The sequence below is a fragment of the Pecten maximus genome, chromosome 10, assembly GCF_902652985.1.
Source record: "Pecten maximus chromosome 10, xPecMax1.1, whole genome shotgun sequence".
Taxonomy (NCBI): domain Eukaryota; kingdom Metazoa; phylum Mollusca; class Bivalvia; order Pectinida; family Pectinidae; genus Pecten; species Pecten maximus.
This window is the reverse complement of record NC_047024.1, coordinates 38,105,731-38,121,210: the sequence shown is the minus strand read 5'-3', so window position 1 is coordinate 38,121,210 and position 15,480 is coordinate 38,105,731. Positions and strand designations below refer to the sequence as shown.

Sequence of the window (15,480 nt, the reverse complement as noted above, 5' to 3'; positions counted from 1 at the left end):
CACACTGTTATACTATAGGACGTGAGAAAAAGGCTATCACACTGTCATATTATACGACGTGAAAAACAGGGTATTACACTGTTATATATTATATGACGTGAAAAACTGGCTACCATATTGTTATATAACACCACGTGATGATCTGGCTACCACAGCGTTACATTCCACGACGTGATCAACTGGCTATCGCACTGCTTTACAACGTGATAAATTGGCTATGTTATTGCTTTACAACGTGATGAACTGGCTATTACATTGTTATATAATACGACGTTACAAACTGGCTATCACATTGTTATATTATATAGAGAATAATACATACCTTTTTCCATATCGGACCCAATATTGGCCCCGAGACCCCAATATTGGCCCAAGGGCCGAAGGCCGAAGGCCCGAGGGCCAATATTGGGGTCTCGGGGCCAATATTGGGTCCGATATGGAAAAAGGTATGTTTTATTCAATTTATTGTATTCTTAGTAATAAATCACAGAACATTAATCAAAACAACAATTATAACTTGACAAGAAAAATCAGATTCAAATTTTTAATGTATTGAATTATAAACACTTTATAATATTGAAGTTTTTTAAGTCTTTATGAAGTTCATATCTGTCAAATTTATAATGATTTCTAAATAAGTTCCTTTCCAAAGGTGTTTCTACCATGTCACTGATCAAGGATCAAGAATAAACATTGATTTGAATCAGTCAGAATCACTGTCAATTATCATCCTTGCTCTTTTCCTGCCCCTACATGCCGAAGCGAATTTAAAAGCTTCTCTCCCATGTCCTCATTCCTTCGTCTACTCGACGCCATGTTGTTTGTTTTGGTTTCGCTGACAACACAGCACCTACGTCAAAACCCGAGAGACCCGAATAGTTTGATGAGACGCAAAATTTAGAGGTGTTCCGCGAAGAGGGCCAATACAGGGTTTGGGGTGCATTACTGAATCAATAATGCATGGGTAAGGATTACGGATCAGGAGATTTGGCGCCATAATGCATATGCAAAAAAAACTGTATTTATTACTAAGTATACAATAAATGACGTGATAAACTGGCTACCTCACTGCTATATTATACGACGTTACAAACTGGCTATCACATTGTTATATTATATGACGTGCTGAACTGGCTATCACACTGCTATATTATATGACGTGATGAATTGGCTATCATACTGTTATATTATATGACGTAATGAACTGGCTATCACATTGTTATATTATACGACGTTACAAACTGTCTATCACATTGTTATATTATATGACGTGATAAACTGGCTATCACACTGCTAAAGTATTCGACGTGATAAATTGGCTATCACAGCGTTATATTATATGACGTGATGAACTGGCTATCACACTGCTATATTATATGACGTGATGAATTGGCTATCATACTGTTATATTATATGACGTAATGAACTGGCTATCACATTGTTATATTATACGACGTTACAAACTGTCTATCACATTGTTATATTATATGACGTGATAAACTGGCTATCACACTGCTAAAGTATTCGACGTGATAAATTGGCTATCACAGCGTTATATTAGATGACGTGATGAACTGGCTATCATATATGGATTGAATAGATTTTTTAAATTTTCATTGCGGCTATGAATACCAGTAGCTAGCTACATATATATTGTTATATAATACGACGTTACAAACTGGCTATCACATTGTTATATTATATGACGTGATAAACTGGCTACCTCACTGCTATATTATACGACGTTACAAACTGGCTATCACATTGTTATATTATATGACGTGATAAACTGGCTACCTCACTGCTATATTATACGACGTTACAAACTGGCTATCACATTGTTATACTATATGACGTGATGAACTGGCTACCTCACTGCTATATTATACGACGTTACAAACTGGCTATCACATTGTTATATTATATGACGTGATGAACTGGCTATCATACTGTTATATTATATGACGTGATGAACTGGCTATCACATTGTTATATTATACGACGTTACAAACTGTCTATCACATTGTTATATTATATGACGTGATGAACTGGCTATCACACTGCTATATTATATGACGTAATGAACTGGCTATCACATTGTTATATTATACGACGTTACAAACTGTCTATCACATTGTTATATTATATGACGTGATAAACTGGCTATCACACTGCTAAAGTATTCGACGTGATAAATTGGCTATCACAGCGTTATATTAGATGACGTGATGAACTGGCTATCATATATGGATTGAATAGATTTTTTAAATTTTCATTGCGGCTATGAATACCAGTAGCTAGCTACATATATATTGTTATATAATACGACGTTACAAACTGGCTATCACATTGTTATATTATATGACGTGATAAACTGGCTACCTCACTGCTATATTATACGACGTTACAAACTGGCTATCACATTGTTATATTATATGACGTGATAAACTGGCTACCTCACTGCTATATTATACGACGTTACAAACTGGCTATCACATTGTTATATTATATGACGTGATAAACTGGCTACCTCACTGCTATATTATACGACGTTACAAACTGGCTATCACATTGTTATATTATATGACGTGATGAACTGGCTATCACACTGTTATATTAAATGACGTGATAAACTGGCTTTCACATTGTTATATTATATGACGTGATGAACTGGCTATCACACTGTTATATTAAATGACGTGATAAACTGGCTTTCACATTGTTATATTATCAAGCTGTTAAATTACATTGTAGGAGTTAAGTATAAGAGACGAACATGTTGTAGCCGAACGCTGTACAGCGAAGTGTATTGGATATTATGACCCAGTCATGTTATACGACTTTATATCACGATAGTGTCACTTATTCAGATCCTTTATTCTTTCACAGAGTCCGCCGACAGGCCGCAGATTTTAAAATAGCACAGTATAGAGCATGCATGTCAGTAAATAACTTCTACAACAGAGACTGTCGGAACATTGGCTGGGGGTTAGTGGACGTCCTCAGGAGGTGAGTTAATGGCCGTTTTAGCTATCATAAGTACGGTAGGGCTTGTCGACATCATATTAGGAGGTATGTATCTATCACGTAGCTTACTAAAAGGTAAGTAATCAGCAAAATGATATATACATGTACACAGCAAAATATTAACGTTTTTCCACGCAGTTCGAGCTTCATGGACGAGTCTGAATAGAGACCCATGAAATGATCCGATTTCTGTAGTTACACTCACTTTCTTGCCAATTGTTATTATTAGGATTGGCAAGTTATGTATATAGATGTGTGAAATAGAAAATGGACAGGTAAGGTTAAATATATCTGCTAAGAAAAGACAAAGTGGTTCGAAATATATAGATGGGGTGATATCGGTTAAAGAGGTGGGGTAATATGACGGTTGTATGATGATATACAAGGGTGATGCTATACCTGCTATATTATACGATTACATCATCGGTATCTGTGCAAAAGTCCAGAATATTTGACACGATGTACTGGTAATCGACCGATGTTTTAATAGAAGTTTTAATAGAACATCGGTCGAATACCAGTACCGAAGTTCAAGTATTCTTGACTATTGCATAGACACCCATGATATACTTGTTTTATTTCATAATCACTAAAAAATACTTCGAATCACTGAAATCTCGACTTTCCTTTTAAGCTTAGAAGTCGCCATGACTATCGTCTGGCAGTGTTGACATCTGAGTGACTTAGACGCTTAAAAGGGTAGGACTGAATTCTTAAACGTCACGCGGTGTTCAATAGTTCACACGTTACCGTGCAATATTCATTTAAGCCGTGCAATGGTTCAAAATACTGTACAGCGTATGCGTGTAGTTCAGGAAACTCAAACGCATTATGTGATAAAATAATGTAGAGGTGGGTGATATACCTGTTGGATACAGAGGAATACAAGTGAGTTGAAAAGAATTTAAATACTTCGTCTGATGTTGACCCGAGATAAGACATATAAATACTATTATTATCGATTTTAAAATAAACTTGTACCTTATATATAAACCCTTATTACGGAAACGGAAGTAGTTTAGCGTCACTCGTTCCATGTAAGTGATTAGATGTTAAAACAAACATAGACTAAGCCCATGTAATATTGAGCCCCTTCAGTCTGTCGTAATTACAAATCTCCATAGGTTAGGCGGCACTCCACACGGCGTACTGACGTTTCCCGATCATCAATAAACATATTTAAATCTCAAGCACGGGCTATAGCTAATGACGTCATATTCCACCAGGTAAAACTCCTGGAAGGTAAGTGACTATTTGTCCTATTGAACAGTGCTGACCTCATGTTTCCCGGGAAACCTACTTTGTTTCCGTGGGTGGCATCCGCAATTACTCCGTTATTAACTGACTTGGAATAATGACGAAATAAAACGTATATTGGATGATGAACGAAATCGTGTAAAGAAAAGGCTAGCCGCTTGACCGGAAATGATCGATCGAAATATATGATTCAACCTTTGTGATTAAACTGTAAAGTCATCTGGTTCTGTCGATCTGAGATATGTTGTTGACTTACAGCTACAAAGAACAAAGGACTATAACTGCATAACAACGATGAAATATGGAGAAGAATTGTTTACATATAGGAAATGTCATTCAATTTCTATAAAATTAGTTGTCATTTAAATAGAGATATTGAATTTCTTTTCATTGTTAATTTGAACCATATAGAAATTGAGTTTTGTGTTGTAATATTGAGTTTGAACAGTCGTTACATGTGTGAACGTTAAGCTAAACATGCATGCTGCAGATGGACCAATTAACCACCACCCGAAAGAATCAGTTTGATTAAGTAATCCTGGTTCAAAATACGTATTACTTTTTTTAATATATATTAAATAATTTATCTCGTTTAATGTTATGAATTAAAGTACTAATTTTACGGACCAACCAACAAATGACACACTGGGGCATCATATTTTAGATGTACGATATCTGGGAGTTACTGTTCACGATAATAAAAATAATGACAAATAATGATCCCACGTCAATAATATTTACTAAATTAAGAGATAATTAGCGTCCAGATCACATTGATATTAACATTCATAAAATACATTTATACTATCCTTTAGCTACGACAACTATTATTTTATTGTTAAGAGTTATTTATTTGATGGTTTCCAGCGGAAGAAGGAAGAAATCAGAGCTCGCACCCATCCAGCTGATAATGGACGAAATGAACAATGACAACGATGATGTGATAGATGAGACTTACCTGTAATGAAAGGAGTGAAGTTTACCTGGACGTGGCCTTGAGATCATCAAATAAGCGCGCCAAGATATTTAGATTTATTGTAAATAACCGACATCAATAAAGTCCCAGTTTCTAACTATCTAGTGCTGATTTAGTGTGCCTGGTTCTTAGATTTTAGAGACATTTCACTGTTCCTCAAACACACCCCAAGTGAATTTCACAAGAGTAGAGCAGTGTATGTTGTTTATTAATTAGCCTACCATCACATGGTCGGTTAATGTTATAAATTCCTGTTACTGTCTCATCAAGAACTGTATGGATTTTTGTTTTTAAATAACGTCGGACAGACGGCCATTTTGAATTTGAAAGGTCAAAGTTCGTTTGTAATTCCTATTTCTCAAAAAGGACGGTGTGGATCTTTCTCAAATGTTATATGTACATGTAGGTTCCCCATGATCACTAGTTGTGCTTATTGAGTTTGGAGACTTATCCGACAGGCGGCCATTTTAATTTTAACATGTTGAAGATTGTTAATGCTTTTACTCAGAAAGTACGATGTTGATTTTCCTCATATCGTGCATATTGAATTTTAAGATTGATCTAAAAAACAAGATGACCACTGTTTTTTATTACTATTGTTAAAATGTTTTTTTCACCTGTTGGTTACCCTAGGTCCGTAGTGGTAAATGTTCCATTTCGAGACTGACCTGGAAAACGGCGGCCATTTTGAATTTTGTCATTTAAAGATTATTATCGCTATTTCGTCAACAGTTCTTCCTTGGATCTCTTGCTTATTTATTCATTTTATTACATTCTTAACGGCCCGTCAACACTGCAAAGGTCGTTATGGCATAATATGGCGGTAAAAAGGGTATGAAACGCAACAACATCAATGTGTAAACATGTGTAAACATGTGTAAACATGTGAAAGTACATCCCGGGAAGTATATTTAAAAATAACAAATGTGGCTATGATTACTCATATCTTGTGGTAGAGACATATAGCGATTAGATACATGTAGTTCAAAATTTTGTATTTCTAAACAGTTTTGAAAATACATATTTGCTTTGCTTGTATACATCTCTTGTGGGTTGTAGATCAATACGATCCAGTAAAATTTGTTTAACGGTAAAGAACTGTTTGCATACAATGTACTCAGACTGGTCCTCACGCTTCAATAAGTAAGAATGCGTTATATTTGTGTAAGCCATTCTAAGACGGACAGACACAAAGTCGTTTCGGCGACTGTATATGCAGCAAGGAGATTATTCACAGAGAGTTGCTTTGAATTGAGTGTAATTTGTCCTCATATCGACTTTATTGATATCGCCGGTGATATATCAAAAATTTATTTACAAATTGTTTACAATCGGCAAAATGAAGCTTAAAATCAGTTGGCGGAAGTAATCATGTCATTTTTGCGGCGCGATCTACTGTTTCATGTTCATTTGTCCCCGTATGTCCAGGAAACCAGCAAAACATAATAGGGAATCTGAGTTGCTAAGAGTCTGTAAGACAGTCAAAATTAATAATTTCTTATGATGCATTGTTATCTCTATGGTTTTAAATGGTGTGATAGATAGCACGGGCTTCAGCACAGGATAATGAAGCATTAGATGGAACCACAGACACTGTAACCGTGAACAAGGATAAACGCTCTGTAATGTCTTAGAATAGCCTATTAGCACTCCAGTCAATGTTGGACACTACCTATAGGATGTTTTGATAAATTTAAATTGATTTTGTTTATACGCTGAAGAATTAGCGATAATTTCATTACAAATGTATGCTCATAAATTCAGTGTGTTCAACTACGGAAATGACGTGGTTTGTGGTTTCTCAGAATGTTTAGATCACGGACCTTTCAATTATGATATGATAGTTGTGCCCTTAGACAAGATGCATTACCCCAATCGCCCTTCATAGCATGCGAGGTCTCCCATTGATCGTTTTGTCATATAATCGAACTGTTGTACATTGAATTCGCCAATTAATTTTTCGCATGTGCCAATACTGTAATATACCATTGATTGCGCCAGTAAGACATTGTTTGTGGCGTAACAATAGGGCCAATGCTATTACATCATGAATCGAAATTGGCGCAACAAAACAGTTGCCTCCGTTTGACTTTAAAACCTGTCACAATGACAGTTTTCTAAGCTATGAGATACAATCGTATTTTAGATTAGTTTTCATTTCAATTTTGAGATTTTTTGAAACTCGTCTCGTTGTTTATTAGGTTTAACCCAACAGCACTTACAAAAAAAGTTACCAGACTCATTTCATCGATTGTCATTTGAAATGTTACTTTATTTAGCATACTGTTTTTACACATTCATTGCTTTTACAATTTTATTTTATTTTCAATATCCCGCAAACAAACGAACACTTCACTAACACTAGTATACTAGTACCATTGAGGCATCACCACTCAAATGTGTATTTGATACAATCATACTATCTTTGGTACATAAGTGTATAATGAAGTGGGAGTATCACGCACATGTCATACGTATATATCGGTGAATACTATTGGGATGGACATATCATACTAAAGCATTGACACCACCAAAACCCGTGTGTTTGCTAATCATTGATAAACGTAGATATATTGTAGGCATATTGGCCTATAACATAATTACATTAAACTTATATCAGCTATCAGAGTATTTCATGTGATAGAATGCGATTACATATTGAAATATGCGTAATAACAGATGTTTAATAACTCATCTTTAAACCCCAGTACTTAGCGAGAGGAGGGTACGGCTCGAGATCAATATATTCGAACTACATCAAAAGGTCTGCAATAAAGAGCCATTTGAGGAACTGAATGACCAGAAACACTTCGTAGAAATATGTTTTTTTATCAACAAGGAAAACTGTAAAACTAATCATCGTATATTCTAACTATCCGAAAAGTGTTTGTGTTACTTACCGATTCTGTAAGGTCGGATTCCCGAAATTAAAATCTTAAATGCCTCTGATATGAACACAACATAACCACTACGTTAAAAAAGATATTTCATTCTGCTAGTTACATATATATCTACGTATATATATATATCAAACCTTCCCATTTCAGCTGAAATAGGAAAACCATAAACCACCAGTACATGCCATTTAAAACGGACAGGCAATTTTACTTCAATAAGAAACTGGCGCTAAAAAGCTTGAGTGTTTTTCTAAGTAGATATTTGAGACGTAGCTATTAAACAGAACGCGCATGTGCTATTGTATTACTCACGGTCCGCCGGTAAGTAACACGAGCAGCCCTACTTACCAGAAATTCTGACAGGGCAGGGGAAGTCCCCACAATCAGACGTGTCAAAGCACCTTTCCACTCCTGTGTAATTATACATAGCTGTGCATGCAAATTAGTAGTTGTCATGTTGGTACTTCTTTACATCCTGGTATGCGAAAGTGGTTTTTTTTCGACGTAGAAGAAAGCTGTGAGAGGTGAATTGTCACTCTACTTCCACTACGTCATTTCCCCTGTGATTTAACATTTCACTACCACATTTTTACTGCCGGGAGTGAATGCGGTAGCTAGCGTTTTCAGAACGGAACACTTATATCTGCACGTCAAACAGCCCAAAATACGTCATTCACGTCATGAGTATACGTCATCGTGTATCAGACTGGGTTGCTTGGCAGGTATTGATTCTTTTTCTGAAGTATACGAATTAACGTAATCAGACTAATATTATGAATAGTTATTTCTTCTTGTGTGGGTAGGAAGATAAGCTCATTGAAGTTCTTGCCAGGATCGTGTGTTGTGAGAAGTGTTTTCAGGTCACATTTTGTGCTTTCAAATAGATGGTTAGAAATAAGAATTACCCCGTAAAGGGAGTTAAATTTTTTTAAGCTGAATCCGTTTTAGTTGTAGCATCAAATGCGCGGTCCTTAGCCAACTTAAGTAATATCCCTTACTGTATTTCCTTCAAGTATCGGAAAAGTGCGCGTCTATTTTGCTCAGATGTCTTCTCAACATGGCAGACATTTGGGCAAGCATAAATGTTACTATTGCAAGGGGATATGTATCGCTTGTAATACATTGTTCTTACTAAGATCTGTACTTGAAGTGCATGCTAGAGTTGGAATCCATGCATATTACTTTTGTCTAGTTGGTGATTTATTGGAGAGCAAAATGACGCACCCCTTCAGCAAAATGTCCGCCGAAGTACGTACATGGGGGCTATATCTTTATTTGATCTAATGCATACAACTTGTTATTGTGTCTGCTTGCTCGTCTGCAATGGTAATAAAACTTTACTCCTATACAGCATACGTGGCGTCACTATGAATGTAATCTTACTATTAATAGTTATCAGACAAATTTGAATATGTTATAAACATATTGTTTTCAATTATTTACACAATTTTATTCCAAATTAGACATTCACTAGTTTATTGATTTGTTGATTATACGTCATTGATTCAAGCAATATTGAGACAGCCTTTGATTTAGGTTTAGCCTATGTTCCTTATGCATCTACACACGTGACGTCTAACGAGAATATCTCCTCAAACGTTTGACCCAGTTACATCATGATGAACAAATGTCTATATAAGATGGAGTTCTTTCTGACAGAGAATCCTGAAAATACCAGGTAGTACCATTGAGTAATTTCTGTTCATGACTCGTTAGGCAGGAGTGTAGCAAGATAATGAAGAACCAGTGTGTACAGGAGTTCTGCATATTATAATATGTGATGCCGGAACCGTTCACAATAAAGATGATATGGTTTAAAGTACCTATATCAGAACACAGGAATATAACTGTTATGAAAGCACCAATCTCAAAAGAGAAGTAGACGGAATAGACAACGGAATAAGGTTGAAAGATACCTTCGGTTATGTAAATGACAACAGTGTAAAATTGAAAGATACCGTCGATTTATATAACTGACAACAGTCAGGTTGAAAGATACCGTCGATTTATATAACTGACAACAGAGTTAGGTTGAAAGATACCGTCGATTTATATAACTGACAACAGTCAGGTTGAAAGATACCGTCGATTTATGTAAATGACAACAGAGTTGGTTTGGTTTGGTTTATTTTGTTTAATGTCCTATTAACAGCTAATGTCATTTAAGGACGGCCTCCCGTGTGTGCGACATGCATGCGTGTGCTGAGTGCGTATGTGTGTTTTGGGAGGGTGCGGTATGTTCGTGTTAAGTCCCCTTGTGATAGGCCGGAACTTTTGCCGATTTATAGTGCTACCTCACTGAAGCATACTGCCGAAGACACCCATCAGGACACCCCACCCGGTCACATGATACTGACAACGGGCGAACCAGTTGTCCCACTCCTATTGAGCTGAGCGCTAAGCAGGATTAGCAACTACCATTTTAATGACTGGTATGTCTCGGCCAGGGGACAGAACCCAAAGCCTTCCTCACAGGGGCGAACACTCAACTGAAGACCAAAAGTGAGGCATTGTCAAGAGAGAGACATTAGGAAGAAGAAAGTTGTTCAGAAAGAAGAGAAAAGATAAGATCCCAAATTTAGTCGCCTCTTACGATCATGCAATGGGGGCAGCAGGTACAATTCTTACGCCCTACCTGCAGGGCAGTGACAACAGAGTAAGGTTGAAAGATACCGTCGATTTATATAACTGACAACAGTCAGGTTGAAAGATACCGTCGATGTATATAACTGACAACAGTCAAGTTGAAAGATACCATCGATTTATATAACTGACAACAGAGTAAGGTTGAAAGATTCCGTCGATTTATATAACTGAAAACAGTATAAGGTTGAAAGATATCGTCGATTTATATAATTGACAACAGTGTAAGGTTGAAAGATATCGTCGATTTATATAACTGACAACAGTAAGGTTGAAAAATACCGTCGATTTATATAACTGAAAACAGAGTAAGGTTGAAAGATACCGTCGATTTATATAACTGACAATAGAGTTAAGTTGTAAAGATACCGTCGATTTATATAACTGACAACATTCAGGTTGAAAGATACCGTCGATTTATATACCCGACAACAGAGTAAGGTTGAAAGATACCGTCGATTTATATAACTGACAATAGAGTAAGGTTGAAAGATACCGTCGATTTATATAACTGGCAATAGAGTAAGGTTGAAAGATACCGTCGATTTATGTAAACGGGCTCAGAAATAATAACACATGACCGTACTCAGGGATAATAACACAGAACTAAGCAAAACACATTTTCTAACCTGGCACAAGAACGGCAACACATTGGAGTATCGGCCACAAAAACAACATACGGTTGTAGGAAAATGACGATAGCATATTACAGGAGGAGCGAAAGGACAACCCAATACAAAAAAAGTCAAAACCGCAAAAACCAATGAATGAGAAAGAGAAAGAGACCGACAACATAATGCAAAACAAAGGAGCAACAGACAACAGTATCTAATACAAGAATCGTTTCGTAAAATATATCACGTTTATACAAAAAAATATCAAGACAATTCATCAAGAAAACAGGCATATGCATTATAGAATATGAAGAAACCAGGCATAAGAACCATGGGAAAATATCGTGGAATCTGAGCAGAAAATATATGATTGAGCGAGACAAAAGGGTACAAAAGTTCACAAAATCGATCACCAACATGATGACAACTTAGACTCTTGTCAAACTCACAAAAAGATCTTTAGGATTGTTACAAAGTTAAGAAAAATCAAACGAAAAACGGTTTGGAGAACAAAAATCGCAGCAATAACATGTTTTAAAACGGAAGACCGTTTCCAACAAACCTCAATGGTGTGTTTCTCAGAGAATCGTTATTAAATGTTTAAATAAGTCTGAGGTAACGAGAGAGTTGTTAATTTATTTAATTTAAACGATTTAGGTTACTCAGAGCGTTGTTAATACGTGAGTATAAAACGAGGTTGATTTACTCAGATATGTTAATATTTCCAATAATCATGTTATTCAGAATTGTCAATATTTACAATTAAAATGAGTTGCTCAGAGATTTGATAAGATATACGATAATAAATAGTACGTTGATATTCTCGTGTGTGTGTGTGTGTGTGCGTGTGTGCGTGTGTGTGTTTCTTCTTTCATTTTGCAACAACTATTTTAAAACATTTTGTAGTTTTTTACGTGTAATAGGTGGAATAAATCATCAAACTCGAAACAATGTAAATTGTTTAGATGAGAGTTATTTCCAAATCACGATTAAAATTAAAAACATATTCATATCACGTGGTATCCTTTGTTGTGTAGCGAATCTTTGTGTATTGATGTTGTACAGTTAAGAATATACAATGTTTTATATTACACATATGCCATATATAAGCGTATAAGCTCAACCACGGGTAAAATGCGGGATGATTTAGCTTATATTTAATACGTTATGAAATTATGAATTGCCAATATATGTCGCAATATATTATTGAAGAGAGCAATAGTGAGGGCTGTATTTATTTGTGATTATTATTACTATTCTTCCACTCCTTTAAGGACTGTTAATCGACTGTTAATATATACCGCGCACAAGTGGAAGAAGGCGTTTCTAAGGTGTCATAACTTGTGCTTTATCCCTTTTGTTAAAGTGAATTAATACATTATTTTTAAATCAATATTAAAAATTCATTCGAGATAAGATAAAAAGCCAGATGATTTTCAATTCAGGGATGTATGCAATGGCTGGACGTTAGTTTCAAACGTTTTTTCCATAAACCCATAGACTTCAAAATATACCTAAGAATAGAAACACCACAGACTGTGAATAACACTATACAGACAATCTGAATTTTTCACCGGCTTAGTCTGCCCTGTGATTAACAAATATAGACTTTTGGTTTTGTCTTAATAAGAATTTGGTACGTTTGTGGTAGTTTTTCATTTCGCAGTTTAACCCAATTTCGATTAAACTTCATTCTACCATTCTATGTGTGCAAAAGTAGTGCGGTCGTCAATTAGCTTTGCGCTACAAACCACATTCTTAAATTTTAATTTAACTGTTTGTTAACAATGACTAAATGGGAATAGTGGGAAGTAAATATTATAGAAATCCTGTTAAAATCGCAAAAATCCTTTACGTATTTAAGATATTACATTTTTCATATTAACAAATTGAATAATGAAATTGAAGTAATTAATCCATCAATCTCTAAATTTGCGAAAGGAAAAGACAAGTAAGAGCAATCACGCATTTCAACTAACTTGGCTCTATCGATCCTAGATGTCAAATTGCCTGGACAAAACAACAGAGAACAATGACATAATAACGAAACCGTAATTCTAGCACAGAATTGATGAAACGATTGGTTTAATTTGGCTTAGTATTGTTAATGTACTATCAACAGCTATTATCACTTAAGGACGGCCTCCCCTGTATGCGATAAGCAATCGTGCGGTGAGGGTGATTGTGTGCTTAGGGAGGCCGCAGCATATTCGTGTTTTATAGTTCTACCTCACTGAAACATACTACAAAAGCTAACCAGCAGAACACCACACCCGGTCACATCATACTGACAACGGACAACCTCCTGTTCAACTCCTTAAACGAATAACGTTTAGCAGGAGTAGAAAACTACAGATTTCAGAGACGCTGGTATGGTATGTCTTAGTGAGGTGAGAAAACATAAAACTTTCCTCATATGGGGATGAGGTAGTGTCAAGGGAGGTATATATAAGAAAGAAAGTTCTAGAATGGAGAAAAAAGGCAAAATCACAAACCGAGTCTCCTTTTACGATCATGCAATACCCAGGTAGGATTCCTACGCCCTACATGTAGGAAACGAGGTCAATAACTAACAAAGATATTGATTTGTATGGAGAACATTTAAAGGGACATCGGAAGGTTGATCTTCTTCTGTCCTGAGACTACACCTCAAATATTGATCAAATCCGAAAATTTTACAAAATTATAGTATCATTTTTGAAGTCACATCAGACCATATTGCATCCCTTTATGTACACAAAACATATGACATGAGTGTTTAAATTGATGGTTATCGTGTCGGAAGCAGTTACTCGCTCCAAGGTTTCCATACTGACATGCATTTATGCAATTATAGTCTTATTTTCAACTAGGGGTTTTCGAACTTCATTCATTGCCCTAGATTATGATTTTGCTAAAAACATTATCTGTGTTGTTTCCTATTGTAATATTTTCAGTGCAACGATTGTTCATTGCATTATGCAAACTTAAAACATTAAACAATGCGCTAAACCTGAAGATCCCTAAGTAAGTAGATTTACAGTATGGTGTGTATGTTAATAGAACACCAATAAGCGCCGTATCTTATCAGTAAGTATAATAGATTAATAGTATGGTCTGTATGTTAATAGAACACCAGGAAGCGCCGTATCTTATCAGTAAATATGATATATTTATAGTATAGTCTGTATGTTAATAGAACACCAGGAAGCGCCGTATCCTATCGGTAAGTATGATAAATTTACAATATATGTATATTTATAGATCACCAGGAAGCGCCGTATCCTATCGGTAAGTATGATAAATTTACAATATGGTATGTATATTTATAGATCACCAGGAAGCGCTCTATCCTATCAGTAAGTATAAAAGATTTATAGTATGGTGTGTATATTTATAGAACACCAAGAAGCGCCACAACCTATCACTTAGTATAATACGATACATTCGATGTCTTTATTTATGTTATATCGCCTGTTGATATAAGCTTTCAATTGACATTTTATATATTGTTCATTAAAAATGTAATTAAACATACTTGGCATAAAACTAAACAATAAAAATCAGATATGTCATTTTCTTTAAATCAGTTTGGTTTTCAATTTAATTATTTCTATCAGCCAGAGCCCACGTGTATAAACATCACCGTGATACGTTGATATACTGCTGTACAACGGGGCCTGACAAATTGAAGTCAACACTTACCCAAAGCTTTCCGATATGTATATCCTATTCCTAGTTGCACGTCACGCCTAGAAGTGGCCAGTCAGTGTACCGCACTGAGAAGACATCTTTTAGCAGGGAAATAAATAGCAGAGCCCCGCCGTTAATCTTAATTGGGGAATATCCCACTTTTGGACCGAGTTAAGCGCTGTTCGTTGAGCGAGCGGCCAGTTGGGAAGCCGAGGCGGGGATTATCGGAACAATCATCAGCCATAATTTGATATTTTTGACAGAAACCTTCATAATCTGTAGCCGATCAGCTGAATTACTATATTGGTGTTTATCTAGATACCCTAATTATCTACAATTGCATGTCCTTCTACCAGCTGATGTATATGGTTGTTGGCCTGTCCGTGGGAGGAGG

General features: G+C 35.8%; 1 long non-coding RNA gene across 3 annotated transcripts in view; it reads right to left on the bottom strand.

Moving 5' to 3' along the window:
- The window catches only part of LOC117336394, a 40,416-nt gene extending 25,233 nt beyond the window's left edge, over positions 1-15,183 (bottom strand). For 2 of the 3 annotated variants that reach the window (XR_004534598.1, XR_004534597.1), the window contains exon 1: positions 15,099-15,183. This is a non-coding gene — a long non-coding RNA (uncharacterized LOC117336394). Of the gene's footprint in view, positions 1-8,160; positions 8,255-15,098 lie in introns of those variants that run through there. The other variant, XR_004534599.1, reaches the window with a different exon arrangement.
- Positions 15,184-15,480: the final 297 nt, after the last annotated feature.